Source organism: Cavia porcellus, unplaced genomic scaffold, assembly GCF_034190915.1.
Source record: "Cavia porcellus strain 051 isolate PalLab524CR breed Dunkin Hartley unplaced genomic scaffold, mCavPor4.1 scaffold_21, whole genome shotgun sequence".
In the NCBI taxonomy this organism is placed as follows: domain Eukaryota; kingdom Metazoa; phylum Chordata; class Mammalia; order Rodentia; family Caviidae; genus Cavia; species Cavia porcellus.
The window spans coordinates 19055424-19082244 of NW_026947504.1; the positions used below are offsets into that span (position 1 = coordinate 19055424).

The following is a 26821-nucleotide window of genomic DNA, read 5'->3' on the forward strand; positions in this document are numbered from 1 at the left end:
ATAGTTCATTCTCTTCACAGCATATACAAGAGACATGAAAAGAAAAAAAAATAAATAATTGGAAGTACTGTGGGATGAGGAGAATTAGATAAACATTATGCCCTGGATAATGATAATGCCTAACTAGCAATATCAGAGAGATTATTACATTACTAACATGGCTATTTATAATTCAATTCCTATTTTAAAACTAAATCAATGCGTCCTTTTCTTTATATTCTGCTTAATATGGGAAATGATATACATTCACATGCACACACACACACACACACACACACACACACACACACACACAGGCACACACAGATAAATGAGCACAGACTTGAAGGATCTGTAAGGACTTAGTGGGCCAGGGTGGCCAGATGAATCAGGTGAAAACAGGGTTCTCAGGGTAAGGACATAAGACAAAAAGACACTGTATAGGTGAAAGTCTTCAGATGTAACGTAGATGAGCTTTAGTACAGAGATGCAAGTTCTGAAGCTTCGTCCTCCAAATCTCTGATTCTGCATGCCATTGCCCCCAGAATGTCTGATTCTATACATCTGGGAAGACACATTTTAATATGTATCTCAAGTGACTCAGATGCACTGGTCCTGGGTGGTTACCCATGGCCCGAGGGCAACATAAAAAGTCATGGGAAAATGTAAAGAGCAGGGGTGGGCTCCACAAAGTATGGTCAGCTGAAGGCAGGCCAAGCCCTGGAGAAATAAGAGGCCCAGGAGCTCACATGCTGCTCAGGTAGATGCAGCCCTGAGATAAGGGACAACCTTGAGAACGTGGCATTGTCCTTCTGTGCCTTTTCTTCATATTCTGCTTAATACGGGAAAAGAAAACACACAGAATTTGATGCTGTGGTTCAATATTTACAGAACACTCACATGGATGTCAAGTTGCAGTTATTACAGAGAAATCTCATGGATAAGTACTGCCAGGAGTTTAAAGACCCAAAGAAGAATAAGCCCCTATGCACCCATTTTTAATGAATATTAAAAGAGTAATTCACTAGTAATTCATGGCTGAACTTCAGCATGGCAGCTTTTATGGCACCACTGAAGATGAAGTGGCTGGTGACATCTGCTCACATTCACAGATTTTTTTGGCTTTTAGAGAGAAATGTTTCTGGACTACGGCGCCAAAAAGGAAGGCCAGGGACTAGATTTAGGCAGTGTCTTAGTGGTGACATCATTTGGCAAATCATCTAGTACACCAGCTTCTCAGAACAATCTGTGGCACTATGTGATGAGTGGGGTCATTCTGGACATCACCACCTGAGGGGCTCAGAGAGATTTCAGGATATGGTAACAGAAGAATGGAAAGATTTTCTGCAGCCCTTCACTCAGGGTAACACTGATGGTTCAGAAACATGACTGGCGTCCCTGGCCCCTTTGTCCAGAAACACGCTCTTGTATTTAGTGACCCTAGTGTGACTCCTGTGTGAATACCTTGCTCAAGTGCTTCGGAGTCAGGCCCTTCCATGAGTGGCCCCATCAGTGTGCATGCAGGTGTGGCTGTCATCAGTCTCTTCCAAATATTATTTTTAAGAAAATAGTTTTATAGATGAACACTCAGGCCAACCTACTGGAAACATCCCTGGACCTTCGATGATTACCCACTGAAAGACCGAAGTATTATATGCTGTGTCCTCTGCAGTCAGTGCTGTGAAAGCAAATCTGCTTTCTTCAGTGGTGTACAGTGGTTGTACAGGCATCAGAGAATGGATGAGTGTGCTGGAAAGAGACTAAAAGCTATCTTGCTATCAGAGTAGACTAATGCTAGCCTGGTACTACAGTGTGTTAAGCGTGTTTCCACACATTTGATTAAAATCCTTTCTGTACAAGTCACTTTGTTGGTTTTCTGTTGGGGTAGGTAGGGAGTCTTCAATTTCTTCTTCCTGTCCAAACCTCTCCTGCCAAGATAGCGATCCCCTCCCCAGCTTAGAATGAGTAGGGGTAGCAAGTACTCTATTGGATATCTTTACTCAGTACATTGTTTGGTAGACCACTACCAATCTAGAAATGTGTTTATTTCATCTACAGAAAGAAGAAAAAAAAGTTTAATTTCTAATGCATATTCTCAGTATTTTATATAGTAAAAAACAAGGACCTGTTCTACTTTTCTTTTTTAATTGGATGTTTTGGTTTTAAAGGATAAGCTATAAGCCATGCATTTCTCCATAATAATGTGCACCTTATTTTTCAATCATGAGTAAAATTTGAGGTGTTCTGCATTAAAAATAAAAAACCCAAGAGGTACTCTGCCAGGGAAAGACAATTGTTATTTTATGAGATAAGACTGTGTAAGGGCCAGTCAGACAGGACTCAGAGGACTAATTAGGTGGAAAATGAAGTGATCGAGGTATAAAGGAATAAAGGCTTAAAATAGAAAACAGGGGAGCCAGGAGACAGGGATAGAGATGAAGTGATGGGATCAGGAAATATTAAGAGATAAGATCAACAAGGTGGACGATTATAGGCGATGAATGAGTAGCAGGAGGCAAAGGAGGCCACCCAGGCTTCTCCTCTGAATGACAGGGTGGTTGATTTTGCCCATCACAGACCTAAAGGATGAATTAAAAAAGAAGGGAAAAGAAAAAGAATGCAAAAAATGATTTGGTTTTGGGATTTCAAGAAAAATCTCTTTTTTGGGGAAATAGTCTACCTTCCATTTGAACAATATTCATGTTTATGTATACATCTTTTAGCCAAGTTAAATACTAACACAATGAAGCAATTTTTGAAAATGTGCAATGTCATCTAGTTTTAGAATATGTTAAGCCCTAATAATATTGCCATGGTGATGATAATTATAAAAGCTACTTTTCTTCATCAAATAGATGCAAAATAGCTACTTAAATGTGAATTTCTAACACATTTTCAAAATATTCTATAAAAGGTATTAAGATGGACCCATAAAATAAACAACAAAGCTGGCCAGTGACTAACCTATCAAACCATTTGATAAATAAGAAAACTCCAAGAAATCTGTTTGAGCTAATATAATCATCACAAAAGTCTTCATAATGAAAGAACATTAAGCTGTAGAAGAACAGATAAAGCATAGGTAGAATCTGAAGCAGAGTAGTGCAAAAGTCCTTACTGTCTTAATTAACAGGCTTATTTCCCAGTTAATTATTAAGTATGTTAAGTAGTTAGAGACATATGGCTGCTTTTTAATTTAAGCAACAATATTTCTGGATACTTGTTCACACACCAGCATATGTCTATCTGGGTAAGAGGCGCATTGATTTATTCGGCAAACAAAAACTTACTGTGCTTCCACTAAATTAATGTAATTTTCTGTTTTTTTTGCATTCTTATCTTCAGTAGAAAAGCATTCTCCCTTTAAATAGAAACTGTGGTCTCCCTTTAAATAAAGACCAAAAAAAAAAAAAAAAAAAAAAAAAAAAAAAAAAAAACAAAAAAAAAAAACAAAAAACCAAAAAATTGAGCTATGAGAGGTCTGTCTCTAATAAAGGACATACAGGTGCTCCTCCAGAGTCAATGCTGATCCTCGCAGAGGCAATTCTCCCCTGTTCTGCCACCCAGCAGGCACTCAAAGCAAGCACAGCAGTAACCATAGAGGAAGCTCTTGTCTTTAACCTCTTGATCAGAAGAGCAAGCTTCCTTGCTCAGATGCTTCAAGGTAGTGGGTGAGTTTCTCATCTTCTAAAAATGTCATAAAAGCAAATGGATAAAGCCCTTTCTCTGGATTTCTTATGTTGAGTCCACTCTATCTCTTCTTCCTATCTTCATGATGGTACATTTAAATGCATTTACAAGCTATGTTTTAGCAAGGTTTATAGTCTACAACAAAGGATTGATTATAGAGCAATGTAAACAGTTTTATTTGCCCCTTGTTAGCATTTAAATTGTCTAGAACAAATGATAAGCAATTAAAGATAAACATCATTCACAAGGAAGAAAGGTGGAAGGAGATTTTGACCAAGTTGATAAGCCTCTTCATTGGCAAAAATAGCACAGTAAAGGTTTCTCAGGAGATCAGTTGGCCAACTAACTTTTTCTTTCTTTTTTATTACTTTTCACCACCATCAGGATGCCAGTTTCCCCTCTGGTGTCTGAAATGTTAAAGACCTATTGGGGAGGCATAATAACTAGAGAAAGTCTGGGACAATGGGGAGAGCAGCTTATTAGAGGACCTTAAGTTTAGAATAGGGAACAAACAGCAGGATACTAACTACCCTGCAGCTTTCAAACTCTGGAGACAAGCAACAAGGTAAACACTGACCTCACATTTTATTGGGGCCTGAGGACTGCCAGGGTGGGCCACACAGTGGGTTTGAGGTCAGCCTGAACTATTCGGTAAAATCCTGTCTTGAAAGACAGAAAGGACGGAAGAAAGAAAAGTGAAGAGTTGCCAGGAAGGCAGGAGAGAGTTAGGGAAGAAAGGGAGAGGTGGGGGGAAGAGAGAGAGAGAGAGAGAGAGAGAGAGAGAGAGAGAGAGAGAGAGACAGAGAGAGAGACAGAGAGAGAGAGAGAGAGAGAGACAGAGAGAGAGAGAGAGAAAGAGAGAGAGAGAGACAGAGAGAGAGAGAGACAGAGACAGAGAGAGAGAGAGAGAGAAAGAGAGAGAGAGACAGAGAGAGAGACAGAGAGAGAGAGACAGAGAGAGAGAGACAGAGAGAGAGAGAGAGAGAGAGAGAAAGAGAGAGAGAGAGAGAGAGACAGAGAGAGAGACAGAGAGAGAGAGACAGAGAGAGAGAGAGAGAGAGAGAGAAGGAATATGGAGGAAAAGAGAGGAGATTGAGAGGGAAGAGAACAATTATTATTATTATTATTAAAAAATAATTACCCCCAAAATCTGATTTGGATCCAACTTCCAAAACTATTGCCTTACTCATCCTCACCTCATGGTTAGACTCATAAATGACTCAGCTACCTTCAGATCCTCATCACTGTCACCTACCCGATGCCCGATGGAGACCCTTCTTCCTTATGCACGTCACAGCCATCCTCACTCTAACCAGCCTCTCTCCCATATCCTCTGTGAGTCTCCAAAGCCTTTGATAGATGGTGCTCCCAAAACAAACTCCAAGCTAAAGTTCTAGGTCTAATGTACCATTTTTATGTCATGTCTAAGAAATACTCAACATGACCCCTGTATTACAAGCATCTTAAGGCTCTTTCTTTCCTTGAATATTCTTTTCTTTTTTTTTTTTTTTTTTTTTGTCTTTTTGAGACAGGGTCTGGCTTTGAGCTCACGTTGTAGCCCAGGCTGGTGTGGAACTCCCAAGGATCCTCCTGCCTCAGCCTCCCGAGTGCTGGGATACAGGCATGAGCCACCACGCCCGGCTCTTGAATATCATTTTTCCTCTAGAATGACAGGCTAACACAATAATCAGCTATAGCAAGTACATCACTTTATATAATCAGTATGGTCAGCACTTATCTTAAAATCTGTACATAGTCTTATGTTCTAGTGTTATATGTTAACTTCCCTTTTAAATGAAAATTTCTTGAAGACAGTGATTTCATGTTTTACAACTTTTTATCTTTCACAGAGATCACTAAAACAACACAAAGAAACAGGTATGAGATGTTAAAATCTTCGGTAGTATTTAAGAATACTAGAGAGAATCTTAGCATTGAAGTAGAAACAAATGTGTAACAATACAGTGCAAGTTGTTGTTTATGTTCACTAAGAGAATAATTTGTTGAGAATTCTCTGTTACTTTAAGTGTAGGTCAAGGACACATCTGTAGTGTCACCCAGAACATATTAGAAATGCAGACTTGCCAGATAAACTCCAGATCATCTAAATTTGAAACCTGCACTTTAACAAGATGCCCAGGTGATTAAGGTGACATTGGCAGTCAAGGGCCACCAATAACTAATTTTTTTCAGTCAACTGCTACCGAATATTCTATAGTCTAGAAGAACTCTTATTATGGGCTGTATCTACACAGAATTGGGATCTCTCTTTAAAAGTCCTGAATATTTGAAATATACAGTTGAAAAGGAAAATCCTAAAATTTGAAGATGATAAAAGTTCTGATTTTTTCATTAGCAATTGCTTCGATGGCTTATCAAAGTCTTTCACATGATTTTGTGGAAGCCTATCACCTTTTTCCAATGTGTTAGCACTGTGCTTCACTTGCCTCCTGGATAATCCAACACAGCTTTTAAAAATATAAAATGTCATTATCATGAACTCTAGCAAGCAAAATATGCAGCATAAACTCATTTTTATGAAACATTTTTAAACACATCGCCCCAACCCGAATCGTCACAGAGCTCACTTTCTCCGCTCATCTCACACACCAGGCTCTCCTCACCCTCAGCCCAAACACTTCCAGGAGCTGTGCAGCACAAACTCTGCAGCCTGGCCCTGCACTCCAGTCTGCTGGGCACACTACAGAGTCTGTGTCTCTTCCACGCTAGGTTTGCCACTTTCTGAACCCTAACATTCCAGGCATATTTAAACATTTTTGGAACACTCCGAAATCCACGACATTACCCACATTTACACTGCTTACAGAATGCTCTTTCTTGTTCCTGTTCTCCAGTCCAGAGAATGTCTCCAAGTACAACCCAACAATGTAAAGTTCATCATCTACCTTCACACCCCAGTGATCTAAATACCCTGCATTTTTAATTTCAGGACAGACATTTGACACACAGTGACCAGTGATTCTGTAGCTTATTTATCCTTTCATGTACAATTCACTGTAGATTAAGTTTCATATCTTAGGTCTTTGAGATTCCCATTATCTTTAGCAATACTTTAAACAGACGGTGGAAACAATCAATAATTGCTTTATAGCAGAATGAAACTAAAAAGACCCAACCATTAATGACCATGTTTTATAGACAGGCAGAAATTGTTCACAGGATTGTGTGTCTGACAACTTCACTCTTTCAACTTAATATTTCAGAGCTGACCACATTTAAAATTTGAAACTGCAAGTACTAGAGTGCTTAGGACAGAAGGTTTTCATTATTGCCTTGCTATAAATATAAAAGATCATAATGATATCTGATTCAAGATTTCATGTACGTTAAGCATGTATTTTGTCACTGAGCTACATCCATGGCTCCTGAAGTTACCTTTTACAAGTACTTTAAGTTAAAATTATATTGGAATTCCTCTTAGATATAAAATACAATTAAAAAGAAACTGGCAATTCCTCAACATCATAATTTATTAAAACTCCACAATTATGTTTGGAATACTACCGTGAATTTAAGTTGAAATTCAGTTATTGTGTTAGGTCATATACAACAATGTATATCATAGAAGAGACTTTAAGTTACTTTTATTTTTATTTGACATTCATAATACAATTTATTTTTAGAGTGACTTTAAGAATCTTAGCTGATCTCTTATCTAAATAATGATATTTTTTTTCAAGCTGAACTTTGTAAGAAGTCAAGAAACTTTGATATGCTGAACTTAAATCCATGCTTTTGAAATAGAATTCTCAAATTGCACACTGTGAAACACACACAAATCATGTCTTTGAATAACATTTAAATAATATTCATTTAATCCATCACTTTATTCCATATAGTAGAATAAATTTACTTAATATAACATAAATTTCCTGCACCCAAAATGAGTTTGAGATTATAATGATATCAGTTGATGAAAGTAAATTAAAACATGCATAAATACAATTCAAAAGTGACAAGTCTATTCCAAACCTACTTCATTATCTTCCAATGTTATAAAAATTATTCTATCTCTTGAGCATATTTTGCTCATTTATGAATATTCATTTTTAAAATTATTTCTTTTAGAATTAAGAAAGTAACTCAGAGTTATATTAATCCCCAAATACCAATTTTAAACACTAGAGTAGTTTTAGAGCTCCTCGTTCCTATCCTAACCACCAACCTCATATTTTTGCTTCCTTTCTTTGCTTGTTCAAGCAGATATTATTAACAAATTAAAACAGGACAAACAGGCAAATATTTAGCTATGTTTAAATAAATACGTACGCTACAAGAAATATTAAGAGAATTCTAAAAGATATGATAGAATTTAACTCAAGCCATCTCAATGAGCAATTTCTCTCAAAATTAAGCTCCAAAGTCTTCAAGATTCATAAGCCAGCTTTGCAAACATACATTTAGTTTTACTTTATTATATATAAAAAAATCAGCTGAAATTAAACCATGAGGTCTCAAATTGTCCAGGAGAGAACTTTAAAATCCTACTTGTCTTACTCACTGGAATAGCTGTTTTTTTCTGTTCTCTTATTTTTAAAACTTGAAATATTGTTTAGCCCTTCCTGTTCCATCCTCAGCTTTGCATGTCTAACACCTAAGCCTGTAGCCATGAGAAAGACAGAAGCCAGAGAATGCTCTCCCATCCCTTCCTCTGCCCTGAATGAACCCAGCACACCTTTCCCCAGGCATCACTGGAGCCACAAGGTTTGGGGTAAAACTGTTTTCAAATCAGTTCACCATTTAGCTAGATAAATATCAGTCTCAAGGCTGAAAGAGCATTCTAGCAATCAGAAACCCCACAAGGAACTAAAACGATCACCCCTTTGAAAGCCTCCTGTCTTTCAGGAGCCACAGATGCTAAATATCCTTTCTACGTGCCAGCAAATTCCATTAGAGCATGGCATTGTACCTCATGAAAAACTCATTACCTGAATAGTAATGCTCCCAACCACATTATGGTTTCGATAGCAAGAACCTGAACTGTCACTGATACCCCAGCCAGCGTCCTAACAATTTAATTAGCAACAACCCTATCAGCAACATCGAAAACCAGGACAAGTTTCTGACACAGGCACATCTGATCTGCAGCTGTTGAAGGACAGCTTAGAACAAATCCGTTTGAGTGGGAAAGTCACCTGAGAAGTACCGATAACACTCATGAGCAAAGCAACCCGAGGAAACTGGCCTGGACAAAGGAAGTTTTTAAAACGGCAAGCAGGAGCAGTCATTCAAAAACAAAAGGATGAAAACAATTACAGAGCCACCTGAAGCACAGCAATTGAGGTAGATCACGTGATTAAAATAATAAAGTCCCGAGCTCATTTGTCACTGCTCTTCTACACCAAGAGCAGAGACTTAAGGGGCATCTCAGGTTCTAGTTATTAAAACCTCTTTATGCCTCTGTAGAGTCAGTCTCCTTAAATCACACTTTTGTTCCAGTGGCTCTTTCACTGTTATGTGAGGCTTGGGACTGTATTCTGGGTGCCTGGACAACAAGTCAGCTGGTGGGGCTCCCGTGCGTCCTGACAAGAGACCAGGTGTTTACACATCTGGCATCCTGATGCCAGGTGACAGATAAGAATCACCTCCTGTGTCCTCATCTGCCCTTTCCCCCGGCCTGGGCTCAGAAGCATCCCAGCCACGACACATGAGATGACAGGAGATCAGTGGCCTCTGCATCCTCTCTTCTCCTGCTGACTCCCCCAGCCCATAAAGCCCATTCTTTTAGTGAGAAATTGTCATAGAATTTGTCCTGAATCCTGTAGCATAAAACTCAGAACCCTAGCTGATTTTCCCCAACAATAACATTTTGAGACACAAAAAGAAGCCATTAGGTTTCTCATATAGGCACCATAATTTTATCTACTACTACGCTAAAATCATAATGAAAAATGATTTTGAAAAATGAAAAATGCAGAATGGGGCTCAAAGAGTAACTCAGCTGTAAATATAAGCACTGTCAATATCTTGAAAGGACCTGGGAAGAATTTTAAGTAACTGTCTTGTTACATGCTTTTTCCCTCCTTTGGTGTACACATGATTATGTCAGACGATTAAATATCTGAATGTTAATTACAAGAATGTAGCCTTTTGTAGATACCAAAGAAATTACATTAGCGAGGTGCTGTTCAGAATAAGAGAGCAATTTTTAAGAGCCTCGGGATCTTTTATCATGTTTTTCATTTTCATGAAATAATTGTACTGCCTATATTGTCTGTCCCCTAACTAAAAGCAGTGGTACATAATTCTCACAAAATGCTCACATGGTTCTGTTCTTAAGGAATAAAGGCAAGGAGGGAAAGGATGCGCTCAAAGGTGTCGGGGCAGAAGGCTCTTTGTCATGGTTCTCATCCCCTTAACTGGACCCTGCTACCAACCTCTGCCATAAGCACAGGAGGAAATGTCCAGGGTGTTAATGGCCTTTACCATCTGGTCATTTCCCAGTGGCCTACTTAAAAGTGAAAGTGGGGAAGAAAAACTAAAGAAAAGAGAAACTTGAAAACAAAAGATGATAACAGCCAAACCCTACTTCTACACTGTTTGAATCCTAACCTGTCTTTTCCTTGAATATGAATCCCATTTTCCTGGATTCAGAGAGGTGAAGACTTTGGCCCAATTACTAGTGCACATATTAAAAAAGAAGGCAAGAAGTGTACTATCTTCTATTAGTTTTTAATACAATTATCAACTTACTACGGTTGTAAAAGAAAGACATGGAGCAGACACATAATGAAACCTTCATTGGTAACAGACACAATAGACTTGAATTTAAAATCATGCTCTCAGGATCTTTTAAATTAATAAGTACAATAGATGGATCAGGGGAGAGAACGGGAATCGAACTCAAGACCTTATGCTTGCCAGGGCAGTTGTCTTTTTAATAAGCCATAAATCTATATTAAGGTGAAATTTAAAATCAGACATAACTCTAGCCCTTAATTCTGCCATTGCAGGCAATAAATTAAAAATTATCTGTTTGTATGTTATCAAATGTGTGGCAGCATGTGTTTCCTTTCAAAATTTTTTACCAAAATTCAAGATGCTTTCTCACTAAGAAAAGGAAAAATGTACTCTACCTTTACCTTTATGAAAAACAACACAATTGTTTATGAAAACAGCGTCTCTCCTTCCAGTTATGATTTTTTTTTTCAATTTTTATTTGTATAACTAGATGTCTGCAGTACACTCAAGCTGGGAAGTTGGGACAGCACATAACTCAGTTTTAATTTTTTTTCTTTTTGTCTTTTTCCTTTTTATCAGTACCGGGGATCGAACTCACGACTACCTGCTTGCAAGGCAGGCGCTTATGCCGCTGAGCTAAATCCCCAGCCCCCTCAGTTTTAATTTTTCATCCCTCTCCTCTCTCCTTCCTCCATCTCTTCATCACATTCCCTTTTCCTATTATCTATCTTTTCTTGTGCTCTTTATTTATACTTCAGATTTCTCATATAAAAGAAATCATGTGACACTTTAAACTTGTGTATCCAATTCATTAACATTATGGTCTCCAGGTGCATCTATTTTTCTACAAATGGATCAAATATATTCCTCTTTCAGCAGAATAGTGCTTCATTGGGTATGGATCCCACACCACATTTCCTTTATACAGGTATCTGTTGAAGGACATATAGGCCACTTTCAAGATTTAGCTATCAAGAGCTGTGTTGTTGTAAGCGAAGGTGTGCATGTATCTCTGTGGCATACCTGTAAATCTTTTGGAAGATACTTAGAAGCAGAAAAACTGGCATGAATGGGATTTCTAGTTTTAGCTTTTTTGGAGGATCTCCGTAATGATTTCCATTTTAAATATGCTAATCATTTTCATAAAAATACTTTCACCACTGTTCACCTTTAACTTTTTCTGAGAAGTGATGCTGAAATTCAATATAAATTTCTTAGCGAGAAGAGATTTCAGCTCTGTGGACAATGATGAAATAGAGATGGAATCAGAAAAATGGAAGGAAAAGAGCATTTCTAGCCCATCATGGTGCCCTGATTCCAGATCACAAGGGCAGCTACTTATTTATTTATTCTCCCAGACACCATGCAGCTACACAATTTTGCAAATAAAATATTATTATATAGAGTATTTTAAATCTTATTTTACTTTTTCCTAAGTGATGGGGAAAAACTATTAGAACTAGAGTGACACATTTTTAAAAGCAGAAAAGCCTGCTGTGTTAAAAAGAAAAGACTTTCAGGTGACTGGATTGAGTGACAGAGAGAACAGGGCAGAGTGAGACTTTGGGGATAGGGAGGGTTTGATAATGAGAAAGTTGTTAGATAAAAGTCAGGCGTCCTGTCACTGTGGGAGGGAGTCCACAGCCTGACTCTGTAATGTGGTCATACATTTCTCAGGACCTCCAAAATGAAGAAGACACACTCCCCTCAGTGCCATTATCATTAGGTGGCCAAGACCTGTCTGGAATCTCAGTTCTTACTGTAAAGCATACAATCAGGAAAACATGAGACACAGATGTTGTATTTTGTAAGTGTCATAGTCTCCTCTGAGCCTCTTCCTAACTACAAATGAAAAGAACCAGTGAGGTAACATTATTTTGAATCATAGCATTGGCTTTTTCTTTTTCTTTTTCTTTTTTTTTTTTTTTTTTTTTTTTTCACTTTTTACTTCATGGTGAGTGCAAATGTACACAGGAACTGACTTATGATAAAGGTACTGTCTTCATTTAAGGGGAAAGGGTGGATTACTCAACAAATAAGTGTTGAAATGATAAGTAACCATATTCCAAAAACAAAAGACAGGCTGCATTTCCACCTCATCCTTCCAAAAAGTAAGTTCCAGATGTATCAAGGATTTAAACCTTCTTAAAAAGCCCAAGTGTTTACAATAAAATGGTGCACTGTTTAATCTCATCTTGGAGTAGGAAGTTCTTTCTTAGAAAGACAAAAACCACAAAAGTCTTAGAAAAGATTAATAACTTTGTACTTAAAAGTTCTGCCTGAAAAAATATAGCGAAGTTAGAAAAAAGTCAAACAACAAACTGAAATATATGAAATATTGAAGTATTACCAGCATATGGAAAACAAAGAATCGATTCTTATACTGACCTAAAAAATGAGTGAAAGACTACAAATGACAAAAGAAAAATGCACAAAACCAAAAAGAAATACAAATAGATTTTAATCACATGAAAAGAGCTTGAGCCTGTTAGGTGGCTTAGTAATACAAGTTAAGACAGTTGGATGGACTTCTCGTTTTTAACTAAGATTAGCAAAATTCTATAGACAGATCATAAACAATATTACGCAGTACCTGCCTTGAAAAGTGTTTGCATAGACCTTTCTTTAAGTGGAAATTGGGACAGATAACATATAGGAAAATTTAGCAAAATTTATCACTTAGCATAAACTGATCCAACATTTTGCTTCAAATCTTAATTTAATAAGTATATTTCAATATGTATATATCACAATATTTATTGCAGAAGTGCTTTTAAATATCAAAAACTGAAAAGAATCTTGAAAGAATTTTGGTTCAGGCCTGACACTGTAGCTGGTGAAGCCTCAAGCAGGAACCAAGGAGCTCCTATCTCCCCCACCCCCAGGGATTTACCTGTGACTCTATCTCCCCCACCCTTAGGAATTTGCCCCAGGTGCCAAACAAGTGCCAATGAGATACCTGTGGATCTCTAATGGTCCAAGGGCACCACCTTAAGCTTAGGCTACTTATACACTCCCCCCCCCATGCCATGGTGTCCGCCTGAGAGAAAGCCAGACTCCAGCAGTGCGGGGGGGGGGGGGGGGGGTAGGGAGGTGGGGGATGGTGTGTTGTTTTCTTTCTCTGAGTTCTTAGAATAAAGGCCTTTTGTTTTATACTTCTAATCTTTTGGACGTACTATATAATCTTATCAAATCTTAAGCCACATGATTAGACTAATTATTACTTTTATGGAATTATAGCCAAGTAGTGAAATATTGTGCAGCTAAAATCAAATCCTCATGTGTTATATACAAAAATCGTAAAGACACACACCAAGAGATCTATCAGTAAGCATTTGGTCATTGAAGTATACACATGCTATTGTAAACCCAAATATCAAGTTCGGTCATCTAAGTATTATAATCCTTTTTCTAGTTTTCCTCACAATCCAAAAGGTTATATTTGTAATCCCATTGAGACACCATTGGGATCCTAGCAAGATAATTCCAATCTACCACCACCAATGCAACCCATAACAAGAATAAAAACACTAAGACATATTCCAAGTTAAGGGCAGCCAAGGGGTCCTAAGTCCAATCCTCACAAGGACATGGGGACAAAGGGCTGGATCCTAGGCCTCTCCTAGTGTTTATTATCTTGTCAAGAAGGGGGGGGGAGTGGCGGGGGTGGCTCAGGGTGAGTGATAGTGAGGATGGTGAGAATTCTGTGAGTAACTTGAGCTGGCTGGCCAGGGGCAAGATTGGCATTCTGTAAATTGCAGAGATAAAGATATGCAGAAGATATGCAAAAGAAAAAGCCAATTAAGGTAGCAGTGGAATTGTTTTGGGGGGGCTATCACTTCAGTTTCTGATATGCAAACTCTTGTGCCCTGGGGAGTCATAGCCTCCAATCTTGAGGCTCCTACCCAGTTGACATTTGCTCTAACATCTCACATGCTCAATCCTGTACTGTGGAGAACACAATGTGAGGAAATAGGACTGTAGATTTTGCATATTAGCATCTTATCTAGCCATATTTGCAATGCTCAGAGCCAATTGAAGAGAGAAGGAAATACCCTAGCCTGTCTTTTACATATCAGTTAAGGAAATGAGTCTCCAGGTAATCACAGTCAGAGTATGTGTTCTGGATTCAAAGGGAGTCACTGGAGTTGTCTCCCACATCTATGATAAGAGTAATATATCTGAATATTTTACTTTTAAATTGCTTTAGATTTCAAAATGATTACCAAAGGATTGCAAGAAGTCTAACATGGCAAGAAGAGTTAAATGTCATTTTACAGTTACTTTTGTTTAATTTTAAAAACCTACAAGCATGTGTAGCCTTTTCAAATGAAACTGAGCTTTAGAAACATCAGAATGAACGCTGTGTGGCATTACTGCTGTAAGTTTCTTTTCTGAAGAAAGATGCCTTGAGTATCAAATAATGGTCATATATTGTTTTGTGTGTATTTTTTCTTAACAAAGTAATTGTAGTAGCCAAATTGCTTCGGTTTTCTTGAATTTGTTTTTAAAAAAAGGTTATCCTCAAGAGTGAAACAGAAAACAGGTTTCTTCACAACATATTTTGAATAAACTGAAAAATATACAAATTTCAGTAGCTTTCAGTCATCAGACATTCAAGAAGGGAAAGAAACCAACAAACGTTTTCAGCAAGTATAGCCATGAGCTAACCATTGGCATTGGGAATGGATTTGCTCATTCGTTCTAAACACTTTCATATACTCAGGAATCATGTTTTGCATTAGGGATATTAAAAACAACTCAGAGACTATCTCTACTTTTATTGGGTTTGGAATGAAAAACATGTAATAAACAAGTAAAGAAATAAGTTGTTACAATGTCATAAATGCTACAAATAAAAAGATGCTAATGGAGTTGGATTACATGCCTGTGATGTATGTGAGGTTGTGTTAGGATAACAGACCTCAGAACTGCAATGTTTTTGCCAGTAAGATAATAAGTTTGCTTGATTTTGAAAACCTCCTCTTCAAAAATTATTCTGCAAGAAATTTATTTATGACATTTGTGAAGAAAGAGTCTGACTGTGCATTTTTTAAACAAGTCCTTTATTACAATGAACTAACTGAAAAAAATCAAGAAATTTTGGTGTATTTTTGGAAGGCTAAAATGATTTCTGGCATTAAGCTCTATAATACTTAAAAATGTTGAATCATGCTTTTTACAAAAATAAACACACATATTGCCAAATAAGTCTGGGGTTCTGAGAGGTAAAAATATAAGCATGTGACATTCAGGTCCCTGTGCACTTTGCTAGGACATACAGATGATCTATGAAATAAAAGAGTTTCCCAAAAGATCTCACAGGCAAGCAATTCCATCAGCTCTAAAGCGATGATAATGCGATGGAACAGCACTGGCTGGATGCATAGATAACAGCAGCACCAAAAAGAAGTCACCAAGGTGACCTAAGAAACTAATATGGACAATTACAAAAATATTTAATCACAGTGACAACAGATTTTGTGGCTCTTCCTCGACACAAAATAAATGAAAGAGAAATCACTCTGATGAGGGTATTCATATCCTTTTTTTTCCCCCCAAGATGGGAAAACAGTCCTAGGGAGGTTCATCTACTTATTCAAAATAAAGTAGTTGGCAAATTGCAGGATCAAGCTTTAAAATAATGTCCAATTGGTTCCAAGCCCAGTGCTATATATTTAGAAGTTGGATGAGCTGGTGGTGGGAGGAAGATTAAGTGAGGGAAGAGGAACATTTAAGCACATGCCTTACCTTTCTGTATTTGAGATGCTTTGGAGATGGATCATCCTTAAAACAAAGTAAAGCAGGTAATAATAATAATGTAGGTACTGGGATCAGAATTAATGGCCAAAACTATAATTCTGATTCCAAAACGCATTAATTTTCCGCGTCAGTCATTTAAACTTTCAGAGCTCCCAGTTTTCACTTGAAACAGAACATAAAAGGACGCATTTCCTAGAACTGCAATGAAAATAAGCAGCAATATTTTTTTTATCTTTATTTTGTGGGCACATTTGATATTTACACAGCGTTCACATTCATCATAGGGAATGCGCCCCTGTAATGATTATCCTGTTTCCCTTCCTTTCCTTCAACCCCAGTGCGTTCAGAGCAGTATTTTGAGTGTCAAATTATGGAGCAAAAGTTCATTATTCAAAACGGTGAAAATCTTGAAGAAAACTTTATATTATTTTACCTATTTCAGTAATAATACTACTAATTTATTTAAGATTAGGTTTCCCATAGCAAATGGAGATAGAACTTCAGCAAATAGGGGAGAAAGAGACGGAGGGACAAACACAGCAGTGTCCTAGCTGGGGGGGGGGGTCCTCCCTGAGTGGCACATCTTTGGGGTGGCATTATTGGCCAAAAGGAAAATTGGATTGTAATAACTTACTCTGTTCAGATATGTTAAGGGGCTAAGAACTGAAGCAGTGCCCCAAGCAGCAGGAACTCTAACTGGGGGAGAGAAAGGGCATGAAGAAAGAATGCAGATGTGCCTTGTACGTGCATGGATTCCTCACGGTGAATGTGACACAGGGCACTGCAAGCATGCCCTCATACAAGACGAGCAATTCTAACAAAAATGGGCATGCGTGAGAATTTATCCTGAAGACTACTGCTTTAGAGTAATACATTTCTAGATAATGTGATGAGAAATTCATTAGACAGTTGCCTCAAGTAGGCCAGATTATTGCCATTAGAGACAGTTTTAGAAAGAAAAACTTTGAACCAAATCAGCTATTTAAAAGCCAAATCCACAAAAGATGACAACATTACAAATGGTTGCACCACCATAAAACATAGCACATGTTCATGCAAGAGGACTACAACTGGTGTAAATTCAGTTCCTTTGCTTATAGCACTGCCAATATGACACACCAAAATTGCTTTCCTGCTTTACAGAGATGGCATAAAAATACATGCCATTTGAAAACCTAAAGACTGTGAAATATTTTTCAGTTGTCGAGAGATGTTTCAAATGTTCAAGACCGTAAAAAAAGTTTAAGTGTTAAAGAATATTGTACTTGAACAGTTTACTCCAGCACATTGTAGTAAATAAAAATACGGACAACTCAAATACACAATTTGCAAAAAATGTTTATATAATTCAAATACTTTTTTTTACATTAAATGATACTTTCTAATTATTCTGTTATGAAATTTTGTTTTATTTTTCATAGATGAGTGTTTTTATATTTTATTAGATTCTCTTTATATTGTATTAATCTAAAATATGAATAGGGAAATCTGATTTTCTCTGAAAACTGTATTAGCTTAATCAAAGAACTCAGTCTGGTGAAGAAATACACTACTGAACAGTAGTCAGATTTTAATTGACTTGTACTGCCATGATTTAAAGTAAAGAAAGTGTGCGCCTCAGCAAAGATGAGGATCGTGATGAAAGAGAATGAGCACAGTTCCAGCACACTCGCTTATACTGCTCTTGGCTATCTGAACTGCTGAAAAAATTTCCAGGAAAAAAACTTAAAAGAGAGCTCATCTTTATACATCTCCAGTGCTTCTTGGGCAGACTGAATGGAGAAACAAAGAAGAGCTTACATTGCTGGGTGAATTCTGCCTTCCACCTACGCAGAGACACACACTGCACTGCACCAACCAGACAGTTGCAGAAAGCATTTCCTCTCAGTCACTCTGAACAACATTACTCCTTGCATTTTTTAAATATAAAGATTCAAAGTATTTACTTCTCAAGATTCCTATTCAAGATAGGTACAGTGCCCATGTTCTTCCAAAGTGCTATGACTGCTTCCTGGTTGTATTGCTTATAGAACCTAAATTTCATAATTTAGACAGTGGCAGACACTGGTTACTGTAAACGTTGGTTAAAATGATATTCCAAAAAAACACAGAAGCTCTCTGATCAAATCTCAGCATCGTTACATAGTACTTAGCTTTACTATTATACTCGTTACAGAAGAAACGTTATAGTATTAGTACTATCATTGCACTGGGAAAAGAATCCAAATGGTAATTAACGTACTGATAAAATTTCACACTTAAGATACCAAATATAAATAAGCGTAAACGAAAAACAGACATGTAGAAGACATTCTGATTCCTCTGTACTGTCAGGTCCCACTTCAAATCATTTTCACACCTTTTAACTTCACCTTCCGTATTTTCTTAGAGAAATTCATGCTAACATCATCTGTTCCCTAGATTCCTAATAGATTTTTCTTATTAGTGTTTTAGATTCCAGTCTCCCCTTCAAATTATTTCCTTACTCTACCACCACAGGCTAGCATACATCCTTATGTTATCAGAAATAGAAATTAAAAGTAAAGCACAAATTGAGGGAAAAAAAAAAAAAGGCTTCAATTGAAAAGTTCAAGATAGAAAAGGATTCCAGTGTAGGTAACTCTAAGGGCCACAGACTGATGCAGTAGTTCAGACTGGCCAATTCACAAAGACTAGAGGCCAGCCTTTCGATACGAGCTGGTAACGTTGGGTTTGATCGATCATGATCTCTTTCTTAGTTCTGAAATTTTTAGATATAGTTTGTCCAAGGGAAGGACTGTCTCTGTCTGGGGTGGTCTCAGTAATAAGGTCTCCTCCTTTCCTAGAATCCAGATTATTACGCGTTTAGGACAATGGCTGGAAACATCTAGGTATAGATGAATATTCCTAAAAACTTCTTCCCTTGATGTCCTCAGTCTCGAAGAGGAAAAAGATGATGTAAACTCAAGGTTAATCACTCATGTTCAGACAGTAACTAGACGGTCATTCCCTAGGTCATCAACATACCGCTAAGGAAGAGCTAAGAAGAAATCGGATACAAGATTTACAAAATGAAAGCCGAGCTGTGTCGTACCTTTAGTTGTCTATTATGAGGAGTCATGGTTCAGAGCAAAAATGCTTATATAAGCTTTGGCTGTGGCAAAAGAAACCACGAATCATGCTTCTAAAGAACAGAAGGTAAGAGCCACAGGTAAGGGCCTGTTTCCATCCTGCTAGCTCCTACTTTTGTAATGCCCGAGTCACTATTAGTACATGCCTGAGTCACTACTCAGTCTTCCTAAAGGGTGAATTCAATCATATTATTTCTCAAATTATTTGGTCACCATCTTTGAAGTCCTTTAGACCTTGTTTTCTCACCATCCCCTCAAATTTATTTGGTTTCCCCTCTCTCCAGGCTTCTTGTGGGTCGCTCTTTCTGAAATGACCTTTCTGGCATCATCATTAAATCTGCTAACAGTAACTCCTCTACCAGTGATCAGCTCAGGTACCATCTCCTTGGGAAGGGTGCACACGCACAAACTGCTGGTGTCCTTCTGTGGTACTTCTGCAAATGTCATGATATCAGCTTCCTGTTTCTCTGCTGCCCAGGTTCTACTGGAAGCTTCTTGATCCCTGAGACATTATTTTATTTTATTTTCCTTTGTCTCGAACCCAAAGAATCCATTATTGCTAAGTGAATAAATGAGAAAGTGAGCCATGAAATAAAAGGGAGATGGGAGTAAAGGAGGAAAAAGGGCGGTTGGATAAGACCAAGGCATGCTGTATGAATATATGGGAAAATAGAACTAGAGCTGGGGATTTAGCTTAGTGGCATTAGCGCCTGCCTGGCAAGCGCAAGGTCCTGAGTTCGATCCCCAGTACCACAACAAAAAAACAAAAGTGTATATATATATATATATATATATATATATATATATACATAAAATCACAGAGAGTTCTATTAATGAGTACTAATTTAAAAAAAAGCCTACCAAACAGATAAAAAATGCATCTGGGGTATGACACAAGATTTAGTTACATATTAATAAAAATAAGAACTTAATAAAGAAGAATTAGCACAGGTTTATATATACACACAAAATGTATCTGAGATGGCCTCCAAGCTTTCATGTGCTTGGAAAATGAGTAGGTCATGTGAATGCCCTATTCATCAGTGATGAATCCACTGATGAATTTAACAGCTAAATGTTAGGAAGTGAATTCTCCAACTTTTATGATTGATAGATTAAAAGGCCAAAGAGCAGAACAAACAAACACACACACACACACACACACACACACACACACACACACACACACACAGAGTCGTATAACTTTCGTCCCTAATTTTAATGCTTCCAAGTTGTTTTGACTTAAAAGTTATTGAGTTCCCCCTAACCTGTTCCATTTATCATCCCTATTTTTAATTTAATTTTGGCACTGGAGATTGAGCTCAGGGTCTCACAGGTGCTAAGCACATACCATACCACTAAGCAATTCCACCAGTCCCTAAAACATTTTTAAATCCTATTTTTCAATTAATTTTGGGATTCCTTATTAGAAATTCATTCTTTCATATTTATCATTTCATATTATTCATAAAAATTATAATTTTCAGTTATGCTGTGGTCTTTCCCATTAAAGAATTCTATATGCCTTTGATCTATTAATTGATGAGAAATATCTAATCATTTTGAGATTTTATCCTATACTAGGTAGTATTTTAGAAGAATGGTTAGCGAGCCTGACTGCCTGGGGTGCCTGTAAGGATAAGTAAAGTCTGTAACACAACCACAGTCACTCATTTTCCGACTGTGTTGCTTACATGCTACGAGAGAGCAGATGAGTAGCTGTTCAGAAAACATATGGCATCAAAACTTGAAATATTTACTATCTGCCCTTTTACAGAGCAAGTTTGCTGAAATCTGCTTACTAAACCACAAAAATAATTCTAGGCAGTGGGTATTATAACTATCCCTACTTTATGTATAATAAACTAAGGTACCACGAGGTTAAGTAATTTACTCAACATAACAGCAGCAAGTGCCAGAGCTGGAACAAAGGTTGTAGGATATGTTATTAATTTAGTAGGAAGGAGCTAGCATGGTTTGAATCCATCTGCAAGTTCATGTTGGAAGCTTGATCGTTAATTGAGGCAGTGTTGAAAAGTGGGTCCCAATGGGAGATATCTGATCATGAGGGACTCACAACCCTGAAAAGATTAATGATAGCATGGATTTATATACTTCCAGAAATATCTTTTACTATCATCTTGAGTAGAGGTTTACATAATTACTACAAAAGATCAGAACTATCTCTTAAAGTCAGTAATTCCATGTGGTTACATCTTTGATAATAATCTAATAAAAGTTAATTGACTCACACAAATGACAGTTCTAATATAATATGACCATATATGTATTTATTCAGTAGCATTTATTAAGTTCCTAGTGTGTGCTCAGGATATAAGTGAACAAAACTAATTCCTGCTCAGTTATCCTAAAAGTTTGTCATAAATTATGTTGTGAACTAGGTTAAACTACCTTTAAACTAGCTTTAAATAAAAGTCTTGCTTTAGGGACTGGGGATTTAGCTCAGCAATATAAGCACCTTCCTGGCAAGCACAAGGTCATGTGTTCAAAAAATTCTGGTAGAAAAAACAAAACAAAAAACAAAAAAGCCTTGCTTTGATTGTTAAAAAGTGAAAAAATATAATAAATGTACTTTTCTCTTTCAAAATAAATATACAAAGAGGAGTAAAATTGTTATTATTTGTGCCATCCCATAGTGAAATTCCAATAGTTATCACTTTTCATTCTGGCTTTCTATCTCACTATACACTTGGTTTTTCCTAAGAAAATTTTACACATGTTAGTATAGTGTTAATATTTAATCTTTCCCCTTGTGTCAGAAAAGCGATTTTCATGGGAATGTTATAACTTGGGGAGGAGGGAGTTAAAAGGAAAAAAAGCAACAATATTTGCCCATCATGAAGTGATTCTGTAACTAGCACAGTGCCTGTCTGGTGAGGTCATACACACACTCTGAGTACATTGTAGAAAACAATGAAACAGCGTCATAAAGAAAAACCAGAACACACAATGGTCTTCCTTTCTTCGAAAATATACATAGATTTTTGTGATTTAAAATATCAGATATTAACACTGACTATCAGAAAACACAGAAAGCAGTATTATTATAAAATACTATTAGAAATGGGGCTTTGTGATCATCTTTACCGTTACTTGATTCTTTCAACAGTGTTCGTAAATTCATCTGCTTCTGAACGTACTTTATGTGAGGAAAGAAGGAGAAAATATTGATGCCTTATAAGTGAATGATATGAATCTAAGATACATGAAATCATTTAGATATAAAATGGTTCTGTCATTCTATTTATCCAAATGCAAGAGATAATATGCTACTTTATGGAGAATACATTTCTCTCATGGAAGATTACATGTTTTTAACCCCGAGTCCAAATGCCATTTCGAAGCAAACATCATTTAAGATTTCTAAAAATTAATTTTATTGTATTTGTTACTTTACTAAAACAAAACTTACGTAAAGATTATTTCAGTCATTCAAAAATTTACTGCTTATAAAAATCATGGTACAATATAAGCATTAAAGGAGAATTTTAAGAACAACCTGAAACAGTTACCACATCTTCAGTTAATCATAAATCAAAACAATTTAAGAGCCACAAATGTTCTAGAAGTGTTAGGAATTTTTCTAATATATTCAACACCAGTAAAAAGAAGTGACCCAAATAGAAGATCATTCTTCCTATGCTATTTTTCCTACTGATCATTTACTATTCAAGAAAACACAGAATCAAATAATACGTAACATAAATATGCCATGCCCCACATATGACCAGGACAGGAAAAAGATAGCATGGCAATCTCTTTTAGAAGGGAATTAAAATTAGGCTAAAAACAGTAACAAATGTCTAAAATCTCATTATGATGTCATATACAAGTGATTTATATCTATGCTATAAACTTAAAAACTTTAAGTGCTAACTTTCAAAATTAAAGTTGTAAAGGAGTTGTTATGATGGATTAAGTAACATCTCCCATCATATATTGCATCTGTCCTAACATCTAATTAGTTTTTTTTTTTTAATGTATAACAAATACACTTTACATCCACTTCATATGACAAGGACAACATTTGGTATTTTTCTAGTACACTAACTGGGATGGATCTGCGGTGCTCATATTATATTATGAGTTTTCTCTAATTTTCCAAATAATACTATGGACAGCAGTGTTGAATCTCCAGCACATGGCCAGAGACTTTTACGAACATACTCATAAGCATAACTCTTTCTACCTCCAAAGTTTATTACAGGATAGTGAGGAAATTCTTGCTTTTTGTATTTTCTGTTTTAACATTTAATTTTAGTTCATATCAAGGTTAAATATCGATAGTAAACTTTGCCCAAAAAAAGTACTTTTACTAATTGAAAACCAAATTTTTAGAATTTTAATAATTATAAACTAAAATGTATTAGTATGATTTTCAAATGATATTAATTTTCCAGATTTGTTCAATTTGTCTTTAATCAAAGAAAACTCATTTGCAAAAGCTTCTCTGAAATATAGAAAACAGCAATAAACTAATCATGATAGTATTATAAAATGCTAATACATGAAGGATTAAAACATATTCTCAAAAGCTGTGAATCCTTGATTAGTGCTAACCCTTAAAAAATGAGGTTTCTGATATGATGTACTTTGTAGCTAATTATCAAGCAGATACATTTCCTTGTTTGCTACACTTAAAGTTTTTTACTAAAATGCTTTAGGATGTTTTGTTTAATATTCAAGAAAACTATGATGATCATAATTGAATCTTCACTGATGACTAATAGTTTGGGGATAATTTAGAGGGATAATCAGAATATAATTACCATTCTACCTTAGAAAGAACAGATCAGACTACATTTGTTTCTTGAGAGCTTGGCTATGTGCTTCTCTGATACACTTTCCCCCCACATGCATATAGTCTTAACATTAAACATTAGCTTAATGTTAAATACTACACTAAAATGAATCTGTGAGTGCCTGAGCACCTGAAGGTAATTTCCAGAGGTTTATCATTAGCATTCACCATACTATTGGTATATAGTTGAGTTGTGTCTAACGAATATATATGAACTAAATCATTCATGGACCACAGCACTGAATCATAAAAAGGAAAACCACTATTTGTTTAATCTCCTCCAAGATCAAAGAATATTTAAACTTAATCTGAGTGTGGAAAAGATACAATAGAAAAATAGAAAATCCATTACAATAAAACTACAGTTCAAATGTTCTTCTAGAAAATTGTAAACTTGATTTGTTAAATAATGTATTGTATTGTTTATATTTATAGATAATATTGAAAAATATGTCTCTAGGATGACAAAGAATGCTAATCAAAAAAAAATAAAGTAGATTTAGTCACACCATCTTGGTGAATATAAATTTTTAAAAGTTACAGTTCAACACAGTATTAAAAAATTTGAACAAGACTAGCAGTTTAATCCTCCCTTTCTATAAAGTTATTAGATTAATAGATTTAAAAAGATAGATAAGGGAAAAACAGATCAAAATTCACAAAGTATGTGTATTGTATTAAGCTTTTAACAGAGTACATAGATTGTGGTTATTTTCAAAGTATACTATAAAAGTTTTTTTTTTCTTTAAAAATATAACTATTAGTTCTCTGTAACATGGAAGGTGGATGTCACTATACATTTGTCCAGACATACAGAATGTATGACACCAATAATGAATAAGGTAGACTTTGGACTTTGGACAATTGAATAATTATTATGTGTCAATGTAGGCTCATTAATTATCACAAATGTATATTTCTTGCAGGGGTGCTAGTAATGAGAAGGCTAAACATGTGTGGAATAGTGGGAATGTGGGAAATCTCAGATCTTTTCTTATATTTAAAACTGTTTTAAAAGTAACAAACCCTTAATTTTAAAATAGGCAAGCCAAAATCATACTAAAATTTAACCATCTGGAGTAAACTAAAAATTCAAATACTGAACACAATGAAAGACGCAAGACATGTAAATTTTAAGCCAACGTCAAATCTCAATTGTGATTTAATTTTTAACATATTTTTCTCATTAATTTTTGATTGAAATTTTTACTAATAAATCAGTAACAATTTTTCTAACAACTGCATAAATCTAATGGATGTTTGTCTTACTTTCAAACTAAGTAAATATATAAATAAATTACACCAGTTTTAGTTGAGAAGCTAATCATAATTTCAATCTTAAAAAACAAATTATCAAATATACTTAATGTTTTTCTGTATTCAAATACATTAAAATTTTTATACATAAATATAAATTAGGGTAATATATAATCACTGTAAAAATTCATAAAGGCATAAGAAAGTCCACATACTCATTTCTCAATTGCAAAACCTATCAAAATTATGAATTTAACTTTACTATTATTTATACATATACATCCATATGAGATGCTGGAAGAATCTTGATTTTCAGAATCACATGTAATTTATTTTTATATCCATGAAGAAAAATTATAGTCTCTAAGATACTTCAGACTTTCAAACATATTAATTTTAAAGTTATTCAAAGAGCTATATATTTATATCTCAAAGTATACAAACATATGTCAATATATCTAATTTGACAAAATGGGAGGTTATTAAAATTTCAATATAATCTTCTGTGGCTAAATGCTGTATATTAAGTAACTTAGAAATTATATGACCTTTTTATTAGGTATTATAAGTTAAAATTCTTTGAGGGTCAAAGATATATGTTTAATATTACTTGAAATATTTCATTAGACACAGAATCACAGATGACTTTATCAAAAGCAATATAAAGCACTGAAGCCAACAAAATAATTAGATCTCCCCCTAAGGAAAAAGAATATATAAAAATAAAGGACATTAATGTTGAATTCACAGCACTGTAAAGTCCTGTAGAAGTAATTAACGCTTATTCTAGGAAGGCAGAATGCTGTGTTTGAAGTAGAAAAGAAGGACAACAAAGACTGAGAAAGAAAAAGACTGAAATTGTGTGACAACAAGTTTTAGACTTTTCTTTCAGTCCTTCATTGATAAAATTCCCCTTTAAAACCATCTTTTTATTCTTCTGAATTGTCATTTCATTTTTCAGCCATTATACTGAGCAATAAAATGACTTGATATTTCCATATATGTCTAAGAAAGTTGTTTTAAATTAAAATTGTAGCCCAGATCATATTATATTAATATAATGACAGTTACATAGTCATAGTAAACTTAATATTTTTCAATCTTCATTTCAAGTCAAAGTAAAAGAATACTTACTTAAAGGAAGTGATAACCACTGAAATGTGCATGGCTGGTAAAATGCTGTGATTACTGAATTCTTTTAAAATATTTTAATGAATCATTAATGTGTCTTACTATGAATTATTAACGTGTCCGCCTATGTTCTTAAAATTACCTTACAGATAACTACAACCCACTTCAGGTGATGTCAGACAAATGTACATTCAACCTATTTGATGAAGATTCACTGTGCCCGGCGGGCTGCTTTGCTTGAGCTCCCGTGATGGTGACTAGCAAGGATCACAAGGGCACAGTCAGCCCAGAGTAACCTATGCCCAAGGAAGGCACCAAACCAGAAAGTCTGCTTATATTTTCTCACCTTGTGGGTCACGAGTGATTG

The 26821-nt window shown here is 35.7% G+C and overlaps 1 protein-coding gene and 1 pseudogene across 1 annotated transcript in view; one reads left to right on the forward strand and one right to left on the reverse strand.

The window, feature by feature from the left end:
- The window catches only part of Chsy3 (chondroitin sulfate synthase 3), a 266079-nt gene that overhangs the window by 180758 nt on the left and 58500 nt on the right, over window positions 1-26821 (reverse strand). The window lies entirely within an intron of this gene.
- LOC111753699 (ADP-ribosylation factor-like protein 2-binding protein) lies at window positions 847-1273 on the forward strand (annotated as a pseudogene).